The 27,379-nt window shown below is 39.1% G+C and overlaps 1 protein-coding gene across 1 annotated transcript in view; it reads left to right on the plus strand.

Moving 5' to 3' along the window:
* The window catches only part of SEMA6D (semaphorin 6D), a 573,086-nt gene that overhangs the window by 401,218 nt on the left and 144,489 nt on the right, over window positions 1-27,379 (plus strand). Inside the window, exon 4 of the mRNA XM_032343613.1 lies at window positions 778-808. The gene's annotated coding sequence lies outside the window, so the exon portion shown is untranslated. The remainder of the gene's footprint in view (window positions 1-777; window positions 809-27,379) is intronic.

The raw sequence follows: 27,379 nt of genomic DNA on the forward strand, positions 1-27,379 counted from the left end.
TTGGTGGTGGTGGTGTTATTTTAAATTAAGTTTTTCCTCGCCCAAGTTAGAAGGTATGCATATTTAAAATGTAAAATAAATGCTTCTGCAAAGGAAACTAGGAACATGGCATGCTGTTCAGCTTAACTGAACACCTAACTCAGCAACAGCTTTTGCACAGTGCTGTTCAAAATACCTTCCTTCAATTTTGAGACTCCGAGGCTTATAGAATTGATAGGGTAACTGATTTATTTTGTAGGATGTGAAGCTTCCAACTTGTTATTTCTAAGTTTGGGGTGTTATATGACTGAACCTGTTGATAATGTGTGCTCTTCCAGCCCAGCTGTTAAATTAGAGCAGTTCATGAAGAAAAATGAGATACGATGTTGCATTTCATGAAACAGGGTGTTTTGGCACAAAGAGAAAATTTTCTTCACTGTGGAGAGAGATAAAAAAAGACGTAGTGGTTCAGAGATCTTCAAGATGTTGAAAGTTAAAGAAAATAATAAAGTTTTACAGCTACAGTGTCTTGACAACCACAGTATTTTTATTCCAGTCTATTGATGGATGCGTTTCCTTGGCCAAACATATTCCTAATTTAATAGTGGAATTAAATAGAGCAACTGGGTTCAGGTTAGAACCCAACTTGGCTTAAACCATTCTATTCCTTCAAGCAAGAGAAAATGAAATGTGGATTTTCTAAATTAGTAGACATACCATAGCTAGTTCAATGCAGTATCATGGTGGCAAAAGTGAGAAGTAATAGAAAATTAATCCATTTCTCTTTGCTTTTTTCAGATTTTGGCCACACAAGCCAACCTTCTCCAAGGTAAGCAACTTTATACTCTTCTCTGATTCGTTGGAAAAACCCAGCATAATGTTATTGGCTTTGGGTATATTTTAATGGTATGGTGTTTCAAAGTTGTGAGTGTGACATTCAAATGGTGCCTAAAATTATTTTTTTGTTGGTGGTGTTAGTGATGAGAGCATCCTACAGATATGATTTGATGGCTCGACCAAGCAGTGGACCAGAGGGAGGGAGGCAGACAGAGAGAGGGAGAGAGAATGGGGGCACAGAGAGAGTCTCTCTCTCTCTCTCTCTTTTTTTGCTTGATTAGCTCTTTTATGAGACAGCAGACTCTTGGTTTCTGATATGCAGAGACAGAAGGTTTCTTTCTGAGCAGCAGCTGTGGCGGGGCTTGCACCTCTCTTAGAGCCTACTTTGGAGAAATTAAAAGCAGAGTGCCCCTCAGCATGGCCCCAGCTCTTTAACTCAGCCGAGGCCTTCCTGTCCAGGTCCAGCAGGACAGCATTAGCCAAGTCGTTTAACTTTCTAGGAGTATCTGTCCAAAGTAGCAATTGAGGATGCGTTAATCTTATTAAAGAACACAATAGGAATCCTTTTTTTTTTTTATTTCATTAGGAAATCAGGATGCATTTGATGTGCACCATCTGGTTTGTGAATACAGGAATAAGTTTTTCAAAAGGGCACATTTCCAAGTTCTATGTTTCATATGCTTCAGAAGGAAAAACCCATAAGCAGCTCTATTTTTAATGAGAGCAATGCTAAAGTTAATAAGATTGGGGTGGATTTCCAGTATGTGTCATTTCTCCTAAACTACATGTGTTTGCAGTACGTTTGGCAGACTTGTCCTGTTTCGAGGCTGGGCTTCCAATTGAAAAATTTTAAAGTTCTCCATGTGTTAATTGGAAAATAGGAGAGAGGCATTATTGTAGTAAGCAGCTGGCTCCTTAGGTATTAATTATAGCTCCATCTATCATAAAGACTAGTATTTTAAAATTACCTCCTGTTATTTATTACGTTAGTTTTAGGAACTGTAACTTTTCAAATCATACCAAAAAATCAAGTTAAACATTACTAGTGGTATTGTATTTTTTTAAATGTCTTTTAAGATGCAGTCATTGTTTATAAATAGAAAGTAGTAACAAAACAGTGAGAAAATACAGTTTACTATTGGTACTCTATGTCATGTCCTTAAAATATGCTTTTAATCCAAGTAAAAATATAGTTCTGGAACCTGGCCATTTCATTCTACATTCTAGCTCATACAGGAACATCTTTGGATCAGAAAAGCTGCTTTAGAGGACTAATTCCTTCAGCTTCCGACATAATTTTTGAAATTCTATATAGTAACAAACATGATTTGTGAAGCAATGTGATGCTCTCCTTAACCTCTCAGTAATTGGAGGCATCTTCTGTATGTATTCCACAAGTCCGGCTCAGGCTGATGAAGGAAGCATAATTACATTACAGGCAATCTCATCTAAGGTAATTACAATTGTCGCCATCAATCCAATTAAAGAGGATAACCAGCTCTACTGAGTCAGAGGCATAAACCTTTCCAACTAAGTCCAGGCTTTGGGATACGGGCATGATTGAGGATTTTGAGAATTTTCATTTGCCAAAATACTGTTGCTTATTAAAATAGATAACAATGTTGAGAGCAAGGGGGTATGGGCAGAAATTGCATATCAGTAGAGTTGTGCTTTTTTTTTTTTCATCTGCTAATAACTTTCTTATTTGTAAGCACAGAAATCAGAATAGATTCTCAACACCAAAGCTCCAGGCCACCCAAAATATTTATGAAAAGATTAACACAGCATCACAACACTGTAACAGTTCACTGTATACTTCCGGTTTCTTATCCTAAATCGGCTCTCCATTCAGTTGTTCCTTTGGAGACCTTCTGTCTTTTCCACTTAGAGATACAGTACACCATCTCCTGAACTCCATCTCTGTCTTTGTACTGTATGGGAGAAACTGCCTTGAGTAACACCTCCCTGGAAGCTCTCACGGTTTTATCTGGGGTCAGTGTGCATCGCCATGTCAAATATTGCTAAGAATTATAGAAGCGTAATGGCAAAAGGATATGATGCCCTTCTTAAAGACTTCACCTCCATCTGCGTGGTCCAGAACAGCATATAAACTTTAGATATAGGACCTAGAGACTAGGAAATGAGAATGATGTCACTCACTGTGACTATGGTTTAGAAGGGGGCCAAGAGAGATTGTATATGTCTACTTTGGATGATATATTACATGAAGATAGTGGTGTTTTCTTTGTTTATTCAGTTTGAAAAGATGTAGGAGATAAATATCTTAGTCAGGGGGCAGGAGGGGAGAATTTACCATCTAAGATCAATGGTTCCCTTGGTCACCACTTGGCATTCTTTCAGTGTTTCACACCCTGGCTTTTCTATTTTATATGCAGAACCATCCACCTACTTGATCATTTCCTTCTCATATATTTTCAAGCTCTCCCATGGCCACCCATGCTCCATGTCACTCTTAGATGCCTCTTTCCTTTGTTGATGTTGAGAATTCCAACCTGCTTTAGAACTTACCTCCAGGGAACCAGTTCCCCATGGAAGTGGAAGAGGGGCCAGAGAAAGGACTAGGTAGGAAGAGAGCTGGGCTCAGCTTTCTGTTTCTCTGCTAACCAGATCGAAGACACTGAACAAGCCACCAAAGCTAGCAGAGTCCCAGTTTCCTCATCTGTTAACATCTGTTCTGCAACCTCGTGGTAAAGAGTATCTCAAATGAAATTATAAATGTGAGAAAAGTCCTTCATTACATATACATACAAATGTGAGGGATTATATATACATATGTTTAGTATTATTAAGCCCACTCCACTTTGGTCATTTCTTTCTGTTGATTCCTTCAGCCCCTGCAATTTAAATGATACTTCTTAAAATGCCGTACTTCTATTCCTTGGTTAGTTGTTTCTACACTCCCTGTTTCCCATTGAGTGTTTAAGAAACCCGAAGGCTGGCATCATGTTGCTTACTTCTTTTCTGTTTTTCTTAACATTTAATTTGTTCTCTGACTGCCTGCCCTAGGATGATATGTTGAGATATTGTGCAGTGTTTGTTCTCCCCTTGGTTTTCCTCCCACCACTGCAAGTACGTGGCCCAGCTTGGGTCTGAAGGAAACATGCTGTGGTATCAGACAATAAGCATGTAAAGGGCCAGGGTAGGAACTAAAGGCCAGAAGCCCTCTCCATTGCTTTGACAATAGCTAAAACCATGGTCAGATGCTGAAGGATGGAGAGGAGGAGGCTTCAGTAATAACCGAGGTTAGATTTCTCATCTGTCTTATAACAGACATCAGGAACCAAATTAACTTAATTTTTTAAAAAATATTTTATTTGTTTATTTGAGAGAGAGACAGTGGGAAAGAGAATGAGATCACAAGCAGTGAGGGAAGGGGAAAGGGAGAAGCAGACTCCCCACTGAGCCGGGAACCCAATGAGGGACTCAGTCCCAGGACCCTGGGATCATGACCTGAGCTGAAGATAGACATTTAACCAACTGAGCCACCCAGGTACCCCAAATTAATTTTATTTTTAACCAATGAAGAAATGAGAGATTTTGTGCACATATAAGTTTTTGCACTAAAGTTTTACATAAAAAAATGATCAAGATATAATTGTTATTACAGAATGTAATTCCTAAAAAGATTCTAGAACCTGTTCAGTCACATAAAAATAAAGCCTTGAAAGAACAATAGAGCCTAGAAGATCTTGAGCTACTTAACTTCTTAGGAGTAGAGGGGATGGTATCCCCTCACCCACTGTATTCTGTTGGTTACACAGACCAACTCTGATGCAGTGCAGCAGGGAACTACACAAGGTCACCAATAACAAGAAACAGACTATACTGGAGGCTGACTTCATATCTACCTTGATTTTGCCCCCTTTATCTATAGGTATTTCAAGGAAAACTGGTGTCCCCAGGATGGTGGTTTGAAGATGATCAAGAATGCGATTTCTTGGTTAGATGATGATATGGTATCCATTTATTTTACTAACCTTTTCCTGGCCATTGAGCGTGTGAGCTATTGAAACAAAAGCCTTCTGGTGATCCTCACTGGAATCCTCAAGGCCCAACCATGAGCCATTGTCCAACTCAAGTTCTAAAGGTAGATTCTGGCAATGGGAATTTCGATCACTAAGCACAAATTGTGGGATCTAGACTCTGGTACTATTCTTGCTACTGCATTGTAGATTCCCCATCTCTAAAATCTAAGAGTCAAGGGAAATGATCTATGTTGTACCATCTGGTGCTATCATGTATAAAATTCTAAGATTCAAAATTCTTTAAATCAAATGATAAGGATCACATCAGATGTTCTTGGTAGAGATGAGGTCAAGGGTCTTAGGATATATTTAGTTGACTTGGGGAGAGTAAAGCTTTCTTTTTCTTTTTTTAAAGTACATAAAATCATCAATGTTTCCTTCAGTCAGTACCACATCTTGTAATTGACTCTCAAGAGGGCGTTTCCAGCATGCCATTTTGGACTTAACTGGTGTGGATAGATCACAGATCAACAAATTAACAAACAAACACAGATGGTCAAACAAACAGCCTTATAAATTTCCCACTCTCTCAATTTATAGTTCTAGAACCCGAGACCCAGAAAGGTTAAGATATTGTCCTAAGGTGACAAAGCAAGTTTGTGGCCGCAGATTGCAATAGGGCATGCCTGAATCCTTGTCCTCTTCTACACATTGACTATACCAAGCTGTTGGAGTATTTTTTCTCTATTTACTATAAGTAAATATATGCTTATCTTTTATTTAAACAAACACACATGTCAAGAAGTAGAGAATTATTGGTTTCAATGGGACAGTGCCAATGTGTTTAAGAAAATGTATTCATTAAACAAACAAACAAACAAAAAAAGATACTTTCAGGGACTAGCACAGTCTCAATTACAATATAATTCCCTATTTTGTGAATCTTACAAGTGAGAAATCCTGTTCTTACATGAAGAAGCGTCTTTGGAGAACCATGCGGTATGGGTTTGTATGGACCTATTTATCTTGACACATTTGGTATTGATGAAGCACTGGGAGGGGTTCCCTGGCATTTCTCTCAGGGGAGAGTAGCAGGTGGTAGCTGAGTGGTGGTTCTGCAGACAGGCAGGAGGCCTCGGGGGAAGATGTCAGGCTTGTGCTGGGCTTCTGCCAAACATTTCTCTGGTGACTTTGTTTTCCTGTCTCTTCTCTTTGTCCCTTTCTTATCTCTTTTTGGGGCTCTCTGTACTGTCTTTGATATAACTGAGGTCATAATTTGGCCTCAGAGAGTGTACTGTAGTACACTCTCCGTTCTCAGGATTTTTATTTAAAAGTTTTCCAGCTTATGTGTAAACAAAGATTCTGTTCTTTTCACAGTCAAGATAATATTATTATGGAATGGCTCATTTGTGTGCCAAATGGGAGTAGACTTGGATTCTCTGCCATTTCCTTAAAGGGCCATCATGGTAACTTCCCTTTTTAAATGATGTAAAAGAGGTAGAATTCTTTTAATCCATAGATTATCAATTCATAAACTTCTCTTCCTTATGCTCTATCATTAGCAACTCTCTATCCTAGACTAATCTAGATGACCTAGTAATGACCAAGAATTAGATTAATTTTGTGTACTAGGGTTAGTTTTACCTGTAGAGGAATTTTCCCCATAGACTTCACCAAGAATATGAATTCCCTCCCTCCTTCATTCTATTGGAAAGAGAAGACTGTTCTTACAATACTTGATTTTCTAGATTTCCATTAAAATTGCAAAGTTATCATCTGTTATCTATAAGGAAAAAGACCACTTTTGGGGTTTTTCTGCATTATTCTCTTCATAATTCCCATAATTTCTGCAATTCTCTTCATTTTCCCACAAATTAAATAGTGGTGTGTCAAAAATACAAGCATCAAATAACCTCCTATGTCTGCACACACACACACACACACACACACACACACTCACACACACAAACACACGTGACCTATAAATGTATATTATTTTAAAAGCACAGGTGTATTTAACTCATGAAAGATTTTCTCTGGATCTGTATTCAACAAAACATCTCAGTCCCCCTGCCCATACACAAAAGCAACATTTTACTTATCTGATGTATATAGTTCTTAACCAGACTGTCAGCACCTTGTTTGTTTCTGGTACAAATAAATGAACATTGGTATGTTGAGTCCCTTTCCTTTAGAATTCTATTGTAATCCCTAGTATTTTCCTAAAGGAAGAACTATAAATTATATGAAAATAATCATAAACACATCTACTCCCAGAATTATTACAGAGCACCCTGCTTTTGGTTAGTCTGTATTCATATATTTTATTCTGGTTCACGCTTTTAAAAGAAAAAACTAGACAAACAGTTAAGGATTTGATGTGTTCCTTCTTTAGCCATTAGACTCACATAAACACTAAAGGCAATAGTTTAAAATTATGTTGTGAGTTTTCTCTGATCTCAGATGTCAAATGTTCAGTAGCCACTCTAGTTCTGCTGACTCAGATTGTGTAACAAAATGAAGAATGGGGCAGCAATTAGATTAGTGAGTTTTACCTTACGCATCTCTATTATCCACACAGTCCATCACATAGAGCTTAATAAATAAAACTTTAAATAAATGAAATAAGCAGGTGTAGATAGAGAGATGGTGAGTATACCAGAAAAAACAAAAAACAAAAAACATGTTGATGTATACAGTTTGGGGGTAATTCACTAGCTTATCATTACCCTCATGTCCCTATGTATACAGAGCTCAATATAAAGTACAAATCTGGATTCATCCATTTAGAAACAGAAAACTGAAGCCCTTTTTAGAGGCCATTTTATGAGTTTCTTCCTATTTGAGTATGCATTACCTTGAGCTGCCCCTCTATTGAGGAACAACTCCCTTAAATATTTGAAGGTATGTACGCAGGTCTTAATTGACCCCAAAGGAGAGCTTTGAAATTCATGGCTTCTAAAACTTACTTAAATATAAAATTGAAGTGTTTCTGCCCTAAAATGCCATATGTATATGATATGTAAATTGTAGGACTTAACTAAGTTTTACCACCTGCAACCCAATCCACCTGGCTCCATCCCCTGCCTCCTCATGCAGAGCTCCAGTAGTCTGTACATTTGCCCCTCCCCAAATCCCCCTGGGAGTTCCCAGATGATGTCTCCCATGTGTCTGGAGCAACCTTCATAGCTTAAGTATTTATTCGAGGCCCCATCAGGGACAACACCCCCCACCAGCAGCCCTCCCTCCTGCCCCTACTGCTTCAAAAGCTCCACTGACCTTTGCAGTACCTACCGGGCTCTGTACATATACTCCCTTCTGCCTAATGGCCTTGTCTTTCTTGCTGGCATATCTGGTCTGGTCACTATCCTCTGCTGCCTCCTTTGAAAATATCCAGACTATTCCTTAGCCTGCAACAGAGTAAGAAGGATGGATTTGTTCTGTGGTTAAAGAAGGGTGCTGAAGAGTGTGGCTTGAATCCCAATGAGTCAAACGGTTTAAGTTCTTTCAAATTTTCCTTCTAGCCCCCACTTTCCCCAGGACTTGACCATGTTTCCAGGTTACTAAGACGGAGACTAATTTGAGTCATAGGTACCATGTCATAGGCAGGCTTCTTGTTCCTCACCAACACCTAAGACTTTTACATGAGTAAAAGCATCTCACCTGAGTCTCTCCTCAGAAGGATGGGTTCTTCCTGAGAAAATACTTAGTGCCACGCCCACCCCCCAATCTACCCCTACTAGACTTCCACTGGACATTGTATAAGTTCAACACACATTCCCACAGTGGCTTCACATTTAACCACACCCCCCACCCTCAGGAAAAACACTGGGTTCCATGTGAGTAAACATTTTTTTTTTATATCTTCGCTGTTAGTGTGATAAAATTTTGCCAATATGTCTAAACCTTAGCAGCAGAGAGTAACGGGCTAAGGCGCAAGCTACACTCTCACTACAATGTGCATTTATAGTTTTCCCTCTTTTAAATAAATACTTTCTGTAATCTGCTTCCTTCCTAGATATATTATCTTACTAGTTCATAGTACAGTAATTTATTCTTGGTACATTTTTCTTTCCAAACTCTTAATAGAAATACTGTGTGCTGAAATATTAAAGAAGAAATTTTCTCAGAATTTACTTGTTTTTTTTTTTTTTTTACTGCTGAAGAAAATAGTTAATAAACTATAGAAATGCCTGATATGATTGTTTCCAAGGTAGAGTGCAGAATGCAAGAAAGCAGGACAGGGAAAGGAAATAGATACTCATTTAGCTCACTTCAAAGTGGATTAAGTTATTTAAGGAATGACTTTATGTTATATGGCAGTTAAAAAGATTTTAAGACAGCTAGACGTGTTCAGAACATATGTCTTTATGTGACACATGGTAAATGGCACACAGATGACTGAGGTTCAGCCTTCATTACTAATGTATGCGGCGCCTGAGTGAAAACCCCAACATAATGGAAGCAACAGCAAAGGCACCTGTGCCAAAGTTACACACAATAGATTAGCCTACCACCCCCAACCTTCCTACACACACACACACACACACACACACACAGAAGAGTGTAGAACTTTGCTTCATACTTTTGAAGATACAATGGCCTTTGCACTTTTCTACATTTCAGCTGCAAAATATCTGGCCTTTTTTTACTTCCTAAATATCTAACAATAAAGAAATGACTCCACAGTGTCAGTGATATATTTTTATGACCGAAAACCCATATGTGTTAAAATGTTTTTTAATAAATTTTTAAAGATGTGGAAAAATAAGCTAAAACATTAAGTGAAAACCCAAAATACAGAACTGTATACACTATATAATGAACATGTGTGTGCATGTTTCTGTGTATGAAGTCCACAACATGTTTATCCTTAGGCTGTTATAATTACAAGGAATTTTTAAAGTATATTTTTTTGTGGGATCCCTATTTTCTATAACAAGCGTATATTAACTAAATAAAAAAAAATGGAGCATTATATAGGAAAACAAATCTTTCAATAGAACAATGTTGATAAAAACCTAAGACACTTAAGATTATTGCAAATGTTACTGTCCTAGAGTGCTAGAAAAAGCATTAGTTTGGGGGCACCTGGGTGGCTCAGTCTGATAAGAGGCTGCCTTCAGCTTGGGTCATGATCCCAGAGTCCAGGGGATTGAGCCCTGTGTTGGGCCCCCTGTTCAGTGGAGAGTCTGATTCTCTCTTTCCCTCTGTGTGCTCTCGTGCTCTCTCTTTCAAATAAACAAACAAATCAATCAATCAATCAATCAACCAATCAATCTTTAGAGGAAAAAAAAGCATTAGCTTCTAAGTTCATCCCTTAGGAGTTACTAAGGTGAAAGTTGAGAATGCAACAGAATAGAATATTCTTGAGAGAATGGTATACTGACTACAGATTTTGTAATAAAACACTATCCTTGATGCCAATCCTGTGGCTGTACCATTTTCCATTTGCATGTTTGGATTTGTAATAGATTCCTTTAAAGAACTGAAAGTGAATTAACTTGTGGTGACCAAACCTGGGTGCTCATGAAGGCTCACTAAGACAGAAGTTTCTACTAAGGAAATAAGCATTTTTGAGAATAAAATGCAGGTACAGTACATGCCTACCTAAACAGAGGAAATTTAATATATTTATTCCTTTGGGGCAAAATTAACACAGTGAATTTCTGCACAGCTGAGTAATGCCTTTAAAAATTGGTATGCTGTAAACAGCTGTTGTCCAAAATGATTCTAGGAGGGCTAAGCTTGTGGATACCTTGTGTTCCTTTTCATGGATATTACTTCTTTTCTCTAGTTTTCTGTCTCTCGTATTTTTTTCTCACCATCTCCAGCAGCCTCAAACCCTTCTCATTTGCCCCTTGCACTGTGCCTGGGTTTGGAATCTGTTGGTTAATGGTGTGTCCAAGAGCGAGGGCCTGAGGAGATTTTGTGTGGGTGAAGACCTATGGGCTTGAACACTTCGACTTTTTGATACTGTTTTGACAAAACAAAGGCCTCTTTGCTTAGTTTTTACTTTTTTGTTTTATTCTAGATAATTGAGATTGACAACTAGTGGCTTCTTTTAATTGATGTAATATCAAACCATTATTCTCTTGCCAACTTGATACAAATCTGGAACTTTCATAACTTCTTTTCTAGATCTTGGAGTTATAAAAATCTCAACAGTATTACATTTTAGAACTGATGTAAATGTGTTTACAAGGAACATAGAATAACGTTTCATGGCAGTAAATTTTGAGTGACCTGGAGCCTAAAACTATTTCTTTTTCCATGATTTTTGGAAGAAAGAATGCTGCTGATTATTCTAAAATCTAAGGAACTTTAAAAATGTAGATCTACATAGCAGAGCTGAATAGCTACCAGCATAGCACTGAGAAAGACCTCTCCCCCATGCACATATACTCCTGCAAAACAAGCAGATTTCATCTGAACTCGTTCTGTCCTACCTTGTTGTGGGGGAAGGGGAGGTTTTGAATCTCATTTATTCATTCATTAGAAAATGTTTTAAGCTCCTAGTAATTTCTAGCACTGTTCTAATTAATATGTTATTAATTATTATTATTAATATGTTATTAATTCATCACCAAACATTTATTGTGCTTCTGTACCTGTCAGGGACCCCTCCAGGTGTACAGTATGCACAGCAGTGACCAAGACAGACAATGTCCCTTCTCCCAAGAGCTTATACTTCTACTGAGGAAAAACAACAGCAAAGAAATGCATTCATAATACAAAAATATTAGTAGTGCTCAGTTTAGGGTGAGATACTGAGATGGGTAACACTTGGCCTTTGCCATCATGGTGCTTACAGAATAAATTGTAAATAAGAAAAATGCTTATACATGCATATATCAGGACTGTTAGGAGTTCTTTGAGCTTTTTTTTCTTCTTCTTCTTTTGAAGGTTAATGTTTGGGAATATTTGAATTTAGGACAATTAATATTAGGCAGCAGTTACTTTTCATTCCCAGTTTCAATTCCTCAAAAAATGTCAGCCTAGTTCATGGGTGGAGGACTGTAAGACCCCTTTAAGAAGCTTAAACAAGTGAAGATTGAATCAGGGGAGACACACATGTACACAAAATATGGTGCTGCTTTATAACATGATGACCAAACATATCCCTAAGCCACTTCCCTGGGACCTCTCTGGATGACCAGGGAGCAGTGTGTCTTTGTTTGCAGGCACCTCCTTGCAGCAGACTTAGGAGTTTTCACCTCCCTCTGGTCATGGCAGCCAATACATAATAATGCAGATGACTCAAATGAGTCAGTTTGGTTATCGGGTACCAAACGCCTTCTTTAAGTTCACAATTTTGATTTAATTCTTTGCAGCTCCTATCTGTCTTTCTCTTCAGCCTCTGGATCTCCTCCAAGAGGGCAGAACTTCCTAAGTTACTTTAGATCCTGCACCGGCCAGAAGACTAAATGTCCACTCATAAGCCTCCCTCGCCCCCCCTCCTCACCCCATGGTCTTCTACAGGTGTCTTCATAACTCCCCTGATCCTCCTGAGTATCTTTGTGCACATATGAACTCCTTCATACGACGCTCCTTGAGATTTCCCACCCTATAAGTGAGTGGGTCCAGGATCTAGGACAGTGCAGGACATGCAGTCATTGTAATGCAAGGCTTAGACGTCAGACGGTACTGGGGTGCTGGGGTGGTTCAGTCCATTAAACATCTGACTCCTGGGGCACCTGGGTGGCTCAGTGGGTTAAAGCCTCTGCCTTCGGCTCAGGTCATGATCCCAGGGTCCTGGATCGAGCCCCGCATCGGGCTCTCTGCTCGGCAGGGAGCCTGCTCCCCGCTCTCTCTCTGCCTGCCTCTCTGCCTACTTGTGATCTCTGTCTGTCAAATAAATAAACAAAATCTTAAAACAACAACAACAACAACAACAACAACAAAAACATCTGAATCTTGGTTTCCGCTCAGGTCATGATCTCAAGGTTCTGGGATTGAGCCCCTGTGTCAGGCTCCTTGTGCCCTCTCTCTCTCTCTCTCTCTCTCTCAGTTATATAAATAGATCTTAAAAAGAAAAAAGAAAAAAAGAAAAAGAAGCAGTCAGACCACCCTGCATTGGAAGTTAGACTCTGCCAGTTAGGGTGTGTAACCTTACCAATTTACTTAATTCTTGGAGCCTCAGCCTTCTCATGGGGGATTAATGACAGTAACTGCCTTATGGATTCATTGAATGATTAAATGAGATAATATTGCCACCATTTGCCAATATTTGGTTATGTTTTTATTAATATTTACTCAGTAGCTATATTCAATAGATGCTCTGATATATATCAACCACAATCTATTAAAGAATAAACCCACAGTGGCTGGAACTCAGGGTGAATCCCTGGAGCACACTAGGAAATTTTCCTTCAACCCAATACATACCAGCTTTCATGACTTTACTGTGACAGCTTTCTCGTAGTTAGAATGATTAAAATTAAGACTTCATTTATATATGTACCACCTTGGATGCTTAAAGAAAAAAGTGTCTGCTTATGCATTTATTTTTCAAAAATGAGGAAGTCTTAAAATGTTTCCCCCACATATTCCAAAAAAAAAAAAAATAGCCTTATCAAAGAAAATAGATAAGGGAGACCCAAGGGGCATGAATTCTAATATATTTGAATTTTTGGTTTCAGGATCCTTTATTACTACATCAATCCAAATGATGATAATAAAAGGAAGAAGACGTGTGCCATACCTAACAGGGAAATTCTATTTTATTTAACACTTAGCAAGGCCTGGGCAGAAATTTTCTCTTTGTGAAAGCATTTGCATTAATAAAGCAAAAAGATGAAAACCATTTCAGATGGATTGTTAAAACCTGAAATGGTTGTGAGGTTTGCATTTTAAATGAAAAATATATGCAATGACATGCAATAGCCAATTACTAAAGACTATTTTTCTTCTGAATGTCTGGTAAACTTCTAACACATGTTAAGGCTCAATTCAGATATTCATATATTACCTCCACCTTGAAATCTTCCTGTAGTTTAGATATATCCTTGTTGGAGCACCTGTAGTCTTCTGTGCACATTCTAACATGATCATGTCATACTGGAATTAATCATTTACTGACCGCTCACCCTCTGTCAACCGTGCTCTTCTCAAGTAACTGGACCTTAACTTAAAAAATCTCCACTTCCAGGACTCGGCTTGGCTATGGCACAATGTGGATTTTTAAAAAATAGGAGTGTGTGGATTTTGGACTACTTGCCATTGATCTCCAAAGCTGAACCTGAAGAAAAAAATTGTAGATGGGTCTGGACAGGGTGTCATTTAATTGTGTAGCTATTTATGTGGGTAAAGGATGCATGCATGAGAGATTTGGGTAAAACAGAATTCAGATGTGTGCTTTTTAAGTGCTGGAACTCCTGGTGTCCGAGATGGAAAAGTCAATGTCGAAAATAGAAGACTAGACACATAATGTCGACTGTACACTTTTCTTCCTAACTCTCCCTCCCTTCCCCCTTTATGGGATTCAAGCCCCAGCCTTCTCGTCTTCTCTGAACAGTTCTATGACTTTTAGACAGCACTGCACATATGTTGAGAAGTATTATTTTAGTCCCTCAGCTGCTTCAACTCAACTGCTAAGAAACAGCTGATTTTGGCATACATGCTTTTTTACACCTGAATTTCTAGTCACATATTAGCCCAGGGCCAAGACTTGCAGCAGCAAACTTAGCTGCCAGGCGTGAACATTAGCAGGCATGAGCTGTTGCCTTCTCTGAGCTCAATGGTAAGTCGTCTGCCAAAGTCATCACTCTACCTTGATCTCATTGTTAGTTGGGTTCAGGATTCCTCTCAGAAGCTGGAGCTTATTATTGCTTCTCCAAAGTCTCCTCCAAGGTTACCTACAGTCTGTAGGAAAGGATTAGAAGAATTCATCACCTTTCAGACTTCAGTTTGTTGCCTGGATGCTTGTAGGAAACTGGCTGAGAAAATCAGAAGTTGATTATGGGATGATGAAAAAATAAAGGGTCTAAGGGGACCATGAGAAGTAGTTGCTAATGAGACAAAGTTTTGCTATGTATTATGTGGTGACATTCACCCTCTTTGTTGTCTCTTTAAGGGAGTGGTTGATAAAAGTGTATTTGTCAGAGCTGATATAGACAAATTTTTATTTGCTTGGAATATGACATGGAAACATAGATAGGCCTTAAGGAAAGAAGGAAATGGCCAGGTTTATATGTTTTGTTTTGTTTGGTTTCTTTGTTGGTTTTCTTCCCCACTATAATAAGGAAATATCATAGAACATTCTTTCTTTAAGAAGTATTTATCACAGTGCCTAAATATACGCTGCAAAGTTAAATTATTTGGTCTAGATCCCTTTCTGTTGACCAAAGTTAAATTACCCCGAGAAGACGCAGTTTGCCATCTATAAAGTGGGATGGTACCTAACTCTTAGGACTGAACTAGAGATGATATGAGTTAATCTGTGAACACTTAAAACAGTGCCTGGCACAAAGTAAAGGCTAGATGCGGTATAACTATTGGGTACTCTCAACATCTTCTTCTCATTTGAGTTCTTTTCCTCCAATTGAGATTTTACTAGGCATCCATTTGGTAGGGTCCTGATAAGATGTCTATTCTAATTCCTGTCTGTTCTTCCCTAATTGATTTGATTCTCAAGGTTAATGCATCTTCATTGATTTATCTCTGCGAAGGCAGAAGATGGTTCAGAGAATATTCAAACTGGAAGAAACAATTTTGGCCCCAGTCTAGCTTGCTGGGTGACCTACCTTCTCTGGGCTTTCATGCCCCATCTGTCTGTAAGATGGGGATAATACCATAGGCTCTCTTTCAATGCTTGGATTGCTAATAATAATAATAAAAAAGGAACATAGCAATTTGTAAACGTAAAGTCAATAGGTTGTTAGTAATTGAAATAAGACTATCCTGGAAGACAAGTTCATTTTTTGAAAAGCCACCCAATCCAAGGAGAGGTGCTGAGATCTTGACCTAGGCAAGCAGGCCTCTGACTGAGTCTCTAAAAGGACTGCCTGGGGAAACAGAGGAGGCTAGACAAGCAGACCAATTGGTTGGTGCTATGGTAACGCTTTTGGAAGAGACTTCCTGTGCTATGTCTACACAAGCCTCTGAAAAATGAAACATCCAATCAATGAGTTGTATTGTTCACTTGACTCTTCAGCCGATCAATGTGGCTGATCTCATCACTGAATTAATTGGGTGGCTTTGCTCTGATGTGGCTAGAGGGACTGGGGTATTTTTTCTTATAGAGATAGTAGAGTTAATCTCCACTCTGCATTTAGCTTCACGCTTGACCTTTGCCACCTCTCTATGTCGAAAAGAGTAGAAAGAGGAACATAGCAGAATGAGAATAATCTTAAAAATAAGTGTACATGCAGGTAGAGTGGAATGACTGCTGTGATACAGAATCACCTCCTGGGTAACACTGAACAAGTTTACTGAGCACAGATAGAGGTTTTTTCGTCTAAGAAATAATGGAGCTAATAATAGCTTTCTCTTAGGGTTGATATGAAGATTCCAAGAGACAATGCATTTTAGCCTGCCTGATAAATAATAGAGTCTGAGGTAGTATAAATAACTCTGTCCATCGGGGCCACTTCCTGAATGGAGGTGAAGGAGGACTTTCTGGAGGTGACCCAAGGGCAAGAAGGCTCTTCCTCAGTCCCTTTTGAGTAAGGGAGAGTTGAGGGCAACTGAGTGGATAAGAGTGTGTGCTGCAAGACTCGATCATTGGTATTTCTGGGCACCGAGTAGTTTCCAAGGCAGTGAAACTTGGGCAGAAACAGTCAAACCACTAAAGAAAGACATGCTTTAGTCACCATGTAGACCAACAAACAATACTTCCCTGTCTCTAGGGTCTTTGCTCCTGAGTTTCCCCGCTTCTCCCCTTTGGAGGAAACTAAGCTACTAATTCAGTGAGTGTGTTGTGGAGGTAATGGAGGACAGCCTTATATCCATCTTCAAGCCTTAGTTACAGTCATGCAGCTGAGGGCGGGATTGTTCAAACCCATGGACGACACGTGCTTTGATATGTAGTGGGAGGGATGTGGCCTCAGGAGAAGGGTTATGCTTGGCCAGTGGGTCTGCAGACAAAAGCCCGTGTAAGAGATCATGTTCTCTGGCCCTGGACAAAAGAATTGGAAGAACAAGGCAGTGAGTTCTAAGCAAGCTAATTCTGTTTTCTTTACAGCAGTTCTCCCTGACATGTGGTCCACAGACCAGCAATGCCAGCATGACCTGGGAACTTGTTATTAATGTAGAATTCAGGCCCCCAACCTTATGAATCTGCACCTCTGGGGGTGAGGCCCAGGAATCTGTTTTTAACAAGCCATCCTGGTGATTTGGACACTCATTAACATCTGAGAAACTCTGGCTTACAGGACTGCTCTGTAATCTGAATTTGGGGCATTAAAAGGGCTGCTTAAGATGAGCTGATGTTGAGCGTAAAGGCAGTTTTTGTCTGTGTTTTTTATAACATCCTTACTTAGAAAAATATCAAGATTAGCAGCCCTGTGTCAGTTTTGTTGGCCTGGGAAATCCAAAGGTCACAGACACCGATTTTCTTTGAGGACCTTCTAAAGCCACGATTTTTTTATTTTATTTTGTTTCCTTATTCATGTTACATCTACTGGTGAATACAGGATGTGAGGAAGGGAATAGCATGCTTCAGAAAAGGGGTGATGGTGACAGGGAAACTGGGGGGTTACAATATGGCACCCATATCTGAGCTCAGCCCTTGGCAGGTATTGGCAGATCACAGTGTGGGGACACTCCTCCCCTTTGCCCAGACACTAAGCATTAATAGATATTAATGCAATCGAGGACAGCACTGACTTCCTAAAGAGTGATACACAAGGATTGTGACTTGTGTGTACCCATCCTGGGCATGTTTTGAAGAGAGTGCGTCCTTTTGCAAGGGTTCTCCCATGTTATTGTATAGTTGTGCCTCAGAGGGAGGGTCCCTGAGGGGAGGGGGTAAGAACAACCACTTCAGTACATCAACAGTCAGTCCGCTTTGTTCTCAATGTCAAGGCAATAGAGACTTCTTGTAATTTCAGGGCACAGGGGAAAGAATAACTAATATTTAAAGTTTCAAAATTAAGATGAACATGCAGCCTCTGGTTACTTATTGATCCAGTCCTGGGTTATTTTTAAAAAGCAAATCAGCCAGCTGTGCTGACACTCAGTGTATCCATCTTCCCTACTTCATCATGCTGTCAGCACGCCATGATCTAGTGGGTCCCACAGGCAATAAATTAGGGGGTGGTTGTTTCAGCTGAGTGGTTGTGCTTGCTTTTTAAAAAAAAAAAAAAATTACCTTCTATTTGTGCAAATATTATTTCATTGTGGGTGTGTTTTTTGCTTTAGGTTTAGAGGGGTTTAGAGGAATATATCCTATCTACCTACCCCTCCCCTGTGGCAAGGGGAAGCTGGGGCAGACCAAACTCTAGCCTGATCCCAGGCTGGATGACTAGTGACCACTCCTGGAAAAAGAGATCCAGTCTAAGTGTCCTGCTATATGCCACCCTGTTTGCCAACCCTCGGCAGCGTGGAATCCTGAATGTATACAGTAAGAAGGACCTAACAGAAGGGGAGGAAGGACAGTGGGCAACACCCAGGGTTGTGTGAAAGGACAGCTGTGTGGTGCACACAATGGGCCTATCAGCTCACATAGATGGGCTCTTTTATCCTCATTAGTTCACAGTCATGGTAAGAAGATATCTTAGAACCCATCCAGCCTGTTCCAGTCTAAATGGTGGCATTTTCTCAAGTCTCCCTTGGGTGAACATACGTGCATGCATGCTTGCGTACCCACTTACAACGACAGGTGAGAATCCCAGCAGCTCTCATCTGCAGTACTCACTCATGTCATAGATACTCGTCTCTCCCTTTTTGCTAAATAGAACAGAAGGATTGCCCAATGTCCTAAGCCACAGTCACAGCCAGAGACAGAAATGTGCGAGTTATAAGCTCTGCATGTCCGAACTCTTCTCCCAGGATAGAATCTTTATTTTAGCTGAATTAGCTAAATGCATAAGCCCAGTGAATCAACAGTAATGACTCACTGTAGATCTTCCTTGGCAAGGAAGCCTAAATCTGTGCAAAGAAATCACTTGTGTTGGATAAAGTCATTGTGGGGCTGTGGGCAATTTTCTGTGGAGCCTCAGAGTGTCCAAGTTCACAGGCACGGTTTGTCTCACTTCCACATGCTGTTCTCAGATGCTCCTGTGCCTTGGAGAACTGAGAAGTGGCTACAGTCTCATCCCACACTCCCCAACCCAACCCCCTCTGCACAGAACACACAGTCAGGAAATCCTGACTCGATTCAACTCCCAGCTCTAGATCTTCCCTTTCTGTGGCTTTAAGGACCTCACTTGACCTTTCTTTGCCTCAGTGTTCTCACCTGTCAAATGGACATAATTCAATCGATTTTTACCTTCTTCACACTATAGTTATGGAGAGCTACCAAGAAAGAATATGACACTTCACAGCATAAAAAGTTTATGAAAACTGAGAAATTATTAGTCTTCAAGTATCACAATTTAACCCCACTTCTCATTTTCAGAGATGTGAAGGCTGGGAATTGCTGCTTCCTTGATAAGTTGGGTAGTAACCCAGATGGTGCTGATAATAAGGTGGAAATTTCTTCTGGCACCACTGAGAGAGGCCTGATTCAACAGGACAAAAACTCACCCAGGAATCATCAAGGTAAATTGCTGGTGGTTGAGGTTATAAATTACTTCCTGACCAAAACCTTTTGTGGTAGCTTTAAACCAGCAAGCCTCTTTGAATCTATGCAGGCCAAACCCAGCCATTGAAAATACGGGAGTGATTGCTGATTCAGCTACCCTCATTCGCAGGGAATCTCAAAACTTGAGCGTAAGAGTAACCAAAGTTCAAATTCCTTGTCTCCAAATGAGGCTGAACTTCTGCTTGTTTTCCACAAGATTTCCTCTAATGTTGCTTCTGTCCTGAATGTGAAAGAGGAGTAGTATACTAGAGCCAGGGATGTCAGCTGAGCCCAACACACCATAGAAGCTGCTAGAGAACCAGCCCAGGTCTGGAAGAGCTGAGTTCCTTCTTAGTGCCCTTGGTGCTTCAGTGCCTCTCTCCAGCTTTCCCTCTCCTTGCTCCTTCCACCTTTTTGAGGAGGGTCTGGAGAAGCAAACCCTAAAACAAGCATGGAGTGTGAGTGACTGACTTAAGAAGGGTTCTGCGGGGAAACTAGCAAGGAAGGAGGCAAGAAGGACAGAAGAGAAATTTGGTAGGTATGTGAGTTCAGGCAAAGTCTCATTCCCGCTCTGATCCTATGGGGAGCTCTGGAGCATAAATTATACCTTCAGGTTTGTTCCATCGAAGGCTGGGAATCTGGGCTTTCATAGGCCTGCATTGGTCAGTCATTGGTAAGGCCACCTGAGAACTGTGAACTCCTAGACACTCCGGCATTTACCTGTAGCTAAAGTAACTATAAAAATCCCAACCCAATACTTAACATTCATTGAATGTTTATATCTGCTAGGCAACTAGTTTGTGCACTTTACTTACATTGACTAATTTAATCCTCATAATAACCCCATTGTGTAGGTAAAATTGTCATCCTTATTTTACAGACAAGGCAACTGAAGCAAAATAATGTTTTCTGATAGCCAACCTATCTTAACTGACATGCCAGTCAATAGAACAATTCTTAGGAGCATGCTAGAGTGCATCATGAGATGAATGACTAGAAGTGATTCAGTGATTCAGCTCTGAGAGTCTAGTGATTCAGTAATGAGTCTCTTTGATACAAACAGTGTATAAGATACAAATAGTATTTTATGAAGAACATGCAGTCCACACGAGTTTATGTTCTATCACACAGTGGTGACCATGATAGACAAGGGAGAAGGTGCAGAGATGATGTACCCAGAACATTTTCAAGGGCTCATGCCAGGTGATAGATGGGGAAACTATAAACCAACATATTTCAAAGTACCTGGAGCCCAAAAGACAAGATAAGATACTTATAGAGATAGCTATAACATCCCTCTGCTTTAAATTTGGCCATCTCTCTAATCTGTTCTTCACACTGAAGTGAGAGTAATTTTTAATTTCTCTATAAAACAAATATGAGGGTATCAGGATCCTGCTTTACAAGTCCATGGATGTCTTCCCAGTGACCTCAAGTCCGTCCTTACTCTGCCTAACAAGGTGCCTCAGGAACTAGACGTGCCAATCCCTCACTAGTATGCCTAGTCCCCTCTGCCGTACAGAGCGACTCTCAGTACCCAGAAGAAATATAGTCAGAACTTTACACCTGCTTTGTGGCATAGTCTTCTTGACCCTCACCCACTTTTTTTTTTTTTTAACCTGTTTCTACATAGATGTCACAGGGTCTTAGAAGACTTCCTTGCTTTCCCAAAACTGTGTTAGGAACCATACCTGCATATCCTCACAGCTCTGGGTATTTACCCATATTATTGTGCTTAGCATTCCACAGCCTTGCACATTTCCTTTAGCCTGAGGAAAGAAGATAAAACAAGTTATTAATGGCATTGACCTGGGAAGCTCTATCAAATGCTTTCTGGTAGGAAATATGTAACTTTTTTATCATCTTTATGAAAACCTTACAAATGTATTCATCACATTTCTACATAATATTAAATTAGGTGGGGTTACCAGAATTCTAGTTGTGGGGGGAAAAAACCAAAGTGTTCTTGAAAGATTAGAAATTATTTCATCAACAAAGCTGAATTGAAATATGGCAAATGCCAAGTCATCCTCCAAAGAACACGAATCCGGTAACGCAAATATAGCATAAACATGGTGGGAAAACACTTAGGACACATAACTAGCCAGGAGATAAATGTGAGTAAGCAATGAAGTGCCATTATAGAAAGAAAATGCAGGACAAATTCATATTTCCCAGATGCATTAAATGAGGTTTGACATATTGGTCTGGGAAGAGGTCTTTAGCTCCATGTGGCTCCAGCAGAGTGGGACATCCACTTTCAGCCATCAAGTCATAAATGACTGAAATATATTTTGAGGAGATATTAAAGAAAATGAGGTTATTTAAGATAGACTGGAAGAGGGCATTGCTATTTCCGAGAATCAAAATGCTGCTGCTACATTATTAAACTGTTCCAATTAACAACATGCTACATTAATGAATGTTATGTCATTTAGTTTTTACAACAGCCTTGCAGGTTAAATATTATTGTCATCATTTCACAGATTTTTTTTTTTTTTAATGAGAAGGTTGAATTGTTCTTTTGAGTTTGAGAGAGATCAAATGGGCCTGAGATTCTAGTTGACAAATCGTTTTTCTTCCCAAAGACTCTTTGGGGAAATATCTTGCTCATGGGGAGGAAAAATAATTCTAAACCAAAGCCATTTACCTAGCTTATGGCCTAATTGTTGTATGCTATAATAATTTTTAAGTGATTAAAGTGAATGAATACATACACACAGACAGTGATAGAATATTTAGACTAGCCAGTCTGACGGTTGCAAAAATATCTCTCCCTAAGAAGATGGGCAGTTATCTGCCAAACATGGTATAGATGTGTGGACTCTACAATTCTGATGTGTATGTCTTGATTAGTAAAATATCTATTGAGAATACATACAAAAATATGAATGTTTATTTACTTAAAAATTACATGCATGATTGTGTACTACTACTAAATTTTATACATTTACAGAAATGGAATTTAAAAGGATGCAACGAACTATAGGCAAATACAATTTCATGTTTTTTCCTCTTATACTCCAATAATAATAATTTTCTTTTTTTTTAAAGATTTTATTTATTTATTTGACAGACAGATTTCACAAATAGGCAGAGAAAGAGAGAGAGGAGGAAGCAGGCTCCATGCTGAGCAGGGAGCCCAATGCAGGGCTCGATCCCAGGACCCCGGGATCACAGCCTGAGCCGAAGGCAGAGGCTGTAACCCACTGAGCCACCCAGGCACCCCTAATAATAATAATTTTCATACCTTTGAGCAACCACACCTCACTCTGGAGACCATTAGTAAAGATTCTCTGGTTTGAAGAGTCAAGAGATTCTGAAAAGTCAGGAGAGGGGGGCTAGGGGAGAGGGAGTAGGAAAGGAGGGAAGAGAAAGAGAGAAAAGGGAGACTGAGCATTCGTAGACTTTTTAAATATATAGCTTGTGCTTAGATCATCGAGGCATACAGAACTGCTTTCAGTACCCATGAGGAAAACTCCTTCCAGGCAGACAGAGTTCCTAGGCCAGAAGACTTCTCCTGTGAAGCTGTTGAGTAAGATTCAGGCCCTGGAATGAGTGTGTCACTCAACGGGGAGCTCTGACGACATGGTGGGAAGGGCTGCCCCAGCCTCGCTGGCTCCACATGCAATCAGAATGCTAAGGCTACTTCCCTCACAAAACCTCAGGACAGAAGCGCAGGCACCGGCTTTCCTAGATGTACTGATGCAATGATCTGTGGCATAAAGGAATGTGAGTTTTCTAAGCCTGTGAATGTCCTCTAGTGGGCATGTCACTGATGTTCCAACTCAAAAGTCCTCTTTTTAATAAAAGTGGCCAGTAACACCGAGTGTGGATTTTCTGAATGACTATCATCATTATCTTCCCAAAGGCTTGGAGAAATGGAGACCCTTCAATAAAACCCTTCCTTTGTCATCCTAAAAAAAAAAAAAAAAAAAAAAAAAAAAAGTAAGTATTCAATATTTTCAAAGAAACCACGAAAGGTGAATTAAAGAAGGGCCCTGAGGCAGTAGGTAGGTCGTGGCGGCTGCTACTGTTATTTTTCTGTTTTCATGAACTTCCCTTCTACATATACCATGCCCATTTTACACTCTTTTAATTTTGGAAATGCATCACAAGCCCTCTTGTTCAAGAGGGTGGGGTGTCGACCAAGTAACCAGGAATCAGCCTTGAATTATCTACCAGAAAATATCAATATTTTGGCTGATGGCGATGTTCCACGTGCATGCAATTTTTTGTTTGAAGGATGTTCAGAATTCAATTTCCTAAGGTTTAAAATCATTTGACAGAACGGGAAGCACAAAGGAACACTAACAGTAGAGGCATTATATGAAACAAGAAAGAGAGTTGCTTACCAAAAAAGTGTAATTCTGCACAAACAAGCTGGTAGAAGAACGAGAGCTCACCTTCTCTCCACAGCCAGGTTTTCCTTGTTTGGTATGATGAGGATGATTAGGGAGACAGCTGTCACAGGTGGTGGCACTGACTTGCTTGGCAGCTACTCCCAACCTCCTCCTGCTCTGGTGATGTGGGTTGAAGATGGGGGCAAAGTGTAAAGAAACAAAAATAAATTCATCTTTGTCTCTGACATGATTATTCTCAGATCCATTTATAGCAAATGCTGCTTTGAGATCCGTCTGTTCAAGGAACACCACTGAGAACACATAATGTACTCAATAAGTAGAAATCATGGTGATGTGGAAATAGGTAAATGAAACAATTAATTGATCCCATTGATCTGTGTTCTAACTTTTTAAGTTTGACCAGGGTTAAAATACTAGCTCTGTCTCCATCAGTTATGTTCTCTAAATCACTTTAATTCTCATCTCTAAACCATTACAGTTTCCCATCTATAAAATGGAACAATGCCCCATATCTCCCAGAGACATTGTGGGGATACACATTCTAATATGTGAAAAACATTCAGCTCAGCGTCTACCTCATAGGATGTGCTCAATAAATCACCTCCATTTTTTTTTTAAAGTTTCATTTTGAAATAATTATAGATTCACATGCAGTTGTAAGAAATAGTACAGAAGAGAGCCCCTGTACGCTTTATCCTCCAATGGTAATATCTTACACAGCTATGGTACAATATCGTACCAGGATATGAACATTGGTATAGTCTAGATAGAGTATAGTTTCATCGCCACAGGGATCCCTCCTATTTCCCTTTTACAGCTATACCCCGACCTCTCCCCCTCCCTTGACCCCTGACTCTCAGCAATCACTCACCTTATCATTTCAAGAATGTTGTATAAATGGACTTACACTATATAACCTATTGGGATTGGCTTTTTCACCTGAATAATTACCTGAAAATTCATCCACATTGTTTCATGTATCAATAATTTGCCCCCCCTTCTTTTTTTTTTTCTTTTTTTTTTTTTTGCTGAATAGAGTTACCTGTTATCCTATCCTGCTAGCTTACCCATCCACTAATATCACACACTTTCGATTACCTGCTAGGCATGTAGCACAGTTTAACTAGTTAGCTGCCGAAAGACACCTGGGTTATTTCTGGCTCTTGACTATTATGAGTAAAACTATTATAAAACTATTATTATAAAATAAAACTATGATGAACATTTGTGTACAGGTTTTTATGTGAATGTAAGTTGTCATTTCTCAAAGATAAATACCGAAGATTGCATTTCTAGGCTATGTGGTAGTTGCATGTTTCCTTTTCCTAAGAAGCTGCCAGACTATTTTCCAGAGTAGCTGTATCATTTTACATTTCCACCCACAATATATGTGATTCGGTTTCTCTACATTCTCATCACTGTTTTTTATTTTAGCCTTTCTTTTAGATGTGTAGTGATATCTCATTGTGGTCTTAATTTACATTTCTCTAATAACTAATGATGTTGAGCATTTCTTCATGTGCTTATTAGCCATCTATGTGTCCTCTTCAGTGAATTCTCCCTCATTTCCTAGTTGGATTATTTGAATTTTTACTATTTCCTAGGTTTCTAAAATATTTTGGATCCTAGTTCCTTGTCAGATATGAGGTTTGTAAATCCTTTCTCTCAGTCCATAACCCATCTTTTCATCCTCTAAATGTGCTCTTTTGCAAAGTAAAAGTTTTTACTTTTGAAGACATTTGAGGTATTTCTTTATTTTATGGATTGTACTTTTAGTGTCAAGTCTATAAATTTGTTGCATAGCCCTCAATCCTGAAGACTTTCTCTTTTTTTCTGAAAGTTTTATAGTTTTAATTTTACATCTAAGTCTGTAATTTGTCTTGAGCCATTGTTTTTATAAGTTGTGAGTTTAAATAAAAATTCTTGCTATCATCCATCTATCTATCCATCTATCATTTATTTTTGCTTATTGCTTTAGCACCACTTGTTGAAAAGGCCATCCTTCCTCTACTGAATTGCTTTTCTACACCTTCGTTAAAAATCAATTGGACAGTTTGTTTGGGTCTATTTCTAAGTTCTATATTTTGTGTCATTGAACTGTGTGTATATCCCTCCGCTAATACCACACGCTCTTGATTATTGTAGCTACATAATAAATCATGAAACTGGGTGGGCTGATTTCTCCTACTATCTACTAGGCTCTAATTTTGGAGTGAGTGGTTCCTCCCACTTTATTATTCGAGTTTGTTTTAGCTAGTCTAAAGCCTGTGGCCGTCCATACAGATTTTACAGTGAGCTTGTCTATGAATACAAAAAAGTTCCTAGGAGCTATATAGGAATAGCATTAAATTTACTAATGAATTTGGAGGAGACAATTGATATATTTACACATTGAGTCTTCCATTCATGAACATGGTGTAGCTCTTGATTTTTTTTAGGTTTCCTTTAATTTCTTGCATCAGTATTTTAATTTTCATCATACAGATCCTCTACATATTTTGTTAATTTTATCTAAGTATTTTATTTTTAGGAGTGAATTTCATGATACTATGTTTTTAATTTTCAGTTTCACATGTTCATTGTTAATTACGTAGAAATGAGATATTTGTCTTGTATCCTATGACCTTGATGAACTCATTTGTTCTAGGAGTTTGCAATGTAAACTCTTTGAGATTTTCTATTTTGACAATCATATTATCTGCAAATAAGAACAGTTATATGTCTGCCTTTCTAGCCAATATGCCTTTTATTTCTTTTCCTTGCTGCAAATGACAGGGAATGCTAATTTTATGTTGAATAAGAGTAGTAAAAAGGGACATGCCCTCTTTTTAAAAAAAATTTATTTATTTTCAGCATAACAGTATCATTATTTTTTCACCACACCCAGTGCTCCATGCAATCCGTGCCCTCTATAATACCCACCACCTGGTACCCAGACCTCCCACCCCCCGTCTCCTGCCACTTCAAACCCCTCAGATTGTTTTTCAGACATGCCCTCTTGATTCCCAGTCTTAGGACAGTGTTTAGTCTTTCACCGTTATGTATGGTGATGCCAATTATTGGCTTTCTGCTGATTGTTAAAATCAAATTTCCCTCTATTTCTACTTTTCAAGGTTTTTTAAAATCGTAAATAGACTTTAGACCTTGGCAAATGAGTCTTCTACATTAACTGATATGAACATGTGATTTTTCTTGATGTAATGCGTTACATTGATTTTTTGAATGTTTGATCAGGCATTCCTACCTGGATGAAATCCCACCTGGTAATGGTATATAATTCTTTTATACATTATTGGCTGTAATTTGCTAAAAGTTTTTAGGATTTTGCATCTAGTTCATGACAAGCATTAATCTGTAATTTTTTGTACCATCTTTGTCTGATTTTGGTATCAGGATAATATCAGCCTCATAAATAAGTTCTGATATGCTTTCTCTTTATTATCGAGAAGAGATTGGGTAAGATTGGTGTTAATTCTTTAAATGTTTTG

The sequence above is a fragment of the Mustela erminea genome, chromosome 5 (assembly GCF_009829155.1).
Source record: "Mustela erminea isolate mMusErm1 chromosome 5, mMusErm1.Pri, whole genome shotgun sequence".
NCBI lineage: Eukaryota > Metazoa > Chordata > Mammalia > Carnivora > Mustelidae > Mustela > Mustela erminea.